Genomic DNA, 1,954 nt, shown 5'->3' with positions numbered 1-1,954 from the left:
GTGGTGTCTCTCTGGAGACTAAGGTGCGTCTGATACAGGCCATGGTCTTCGCAATCACCTGTTATGCATCAGAGAGTTGGACAATGACCAAGGAGGATAGAAGGAGAACTGATGCCTTTGAGCTGTGGTGCTGGAGAAGAGTACTGAGAATTCCATGGACTGTTAGGAAAACAAATAGATTTGTCCTGGAGAGGGTTAAACCGGGTGGCTCCTTGGAGGCAAGGATTCTGAGGCTCTGTCTAACTTACTTTGGACATGTAGTGAGGAGGTCCTTGGAGAGGGACATCATGCTTGGGAGGGTGGAGGGACGGCACAGGAGAGGAAGGCCCTCTATGAGGTGGATTGATTCAGTGACTGGGATAATTGGGATGGGAGTATCAGAGACAGTACGATTGGCACAGGACAGAGCAGAGTTTAGGGCTGTTGTACATAGGGTCGCTATGAGTCGCAGGCGACTCGACGGCACATAATAACAACAACACCAACACCTCTTTCTTATTAAAGTGCTGAATTATTCGATACATTTCAGATATGAGCCCCTTATCAGATATGTCATTGCCAAATAGTTTTTCCCCAGTCTGTGGGAGAAGTTTTTTTTGATGTGAACAGGAATTTGATTTTTAGAAGGTTCCATTCATCTTTTTTTTTTTTTTTAGAATAAACACCTTTAATACATGTGCTAAAATGGGAGGGAGATTTATTTGCCTTTCCGTGCCTTGATTTTCCTCAGGTAGAATTCCAGCTCCTTGCCCTCTAGCACATAACCATTTGTGCGGCCACACTGGCCTGGCTGGGAAGCAATATATGCAAGAAGCTTGCCCAGTTGGAACTGCTCCTCTAGAAGACTGCTGATTTTTGCATTCTTTTTTCTTTCATTGCATTTTTTCTGAATTTTCTTTGATCGCTTTTTGTTTAAAATCTCTTCCTCCTCAGGAGTCAGCTTAGCCCCCTTCTTGCGACCCAGGGGTAGCGCATAGTGGGACTCATACCACTGGCAGTACGGTGTACTGTCAATGAGCACGATGCAGTTCTTCACGAGGGTCTTGGTTTGGACCAGTTCATTATTGGAGGCGTTGTAGACAACATCAATTATCCTTGTTTTGCGTGTACAACATTCAGAGCCCCAGCAGAAGTTCCCCACATCCAGTCTTAGGGCACGGTACTTCTTGTTGCCTCCTCTCACATGAACTGTGTGTATACGGCAGGGGCCAATCTTAGTGTTGGAAGCCAGGCGTCCCAGCTCATACTTCCGCTTCTTGTGGTAGGGCTTTCTCTTGGCCCTGGTCTTGCAGCGCTTGTGCCAGTTGTCCCGGGAGATGCCCATCGCACCACGCTGCCTGGAAAGAGAAAACGCAAAGCCTCACGGTCCTCATCTATTTTTTTTTAAATATTTTATACTGGTTTAAATAGAAAGGTCATAAAGTTCATGGGATCATCTGAAAATTAAATCTCTGTGCTCATCAAAAACATTTTCCAAGAGGGTGAAAGGAAAACCTACTGACTAGGAACAAACGTTTGGCAATACCACCTCAGATAAGGGTCTCATAACGAAAGTTTTCAGAATACTACAGGGTCTCCAGAAGATAAAGACCGATAATCCAATTACAACATGGGCAAAAAACATGGAAAGACTTTTCACAGAGGAAGGTATTCGCACAGCCAACAGAAACATGAAAAAAATGCTCAAAATCACTGACGATAAGAGAGATGCAAATAAAAACCCACAATGAGATACCATTTCATCCCAGTAGCAGTGGCAAAATTTAGCAGGGCAGCAAGAAATAAATGTTGGAGAGGATGTGGAGAGACAGGAATTCTTTTTTTCTTTTTAACCTCATTCCTGTAGATTCTTTTTTTAAATTAAATTTTATTAATTTTAATGAACATTTACAGAGATTTTGGGTTTCCATTCATTCATTGTTGCACTATTTTCTCTACCCTTCCCCCCAGTTCT

General features: G+C 43.4%; 1 pseudogene; it reads right to left on the bottom strand.

Annotated features, from left to right (window-relative positions):
• Positions 1 to 697: 697 nt before the first annotated feature.
• LOC102847542 lies at positions 698 to 1,324 on the bottom strand (annotated as a pseudogene).
• Positions 1,325 to 1,954: the final 630 nt, after the last annotated feature.

This window comes from Elephantulus edwardii, unplaced genomic scaffold, assembly GCF_000299155.1.
Source record: "Elephantulus edwardii isolate Elephantulus edwardi_28Jun2011 unplaced genomic scaffold, EleEdw1.0 scaffold00218, whole genome shotgun sequence".
Taxonomy (NCBI): domain Eukaryota; kingdom Metazoa; phylum Chordata; class Mammalia; order Macroscelidea; family Macroscelididae; genus Elephantulus; species Elephantulus edwardii.
This window is presented reverse-complemented; position numbering and strand designations above follow the sequence as displayed.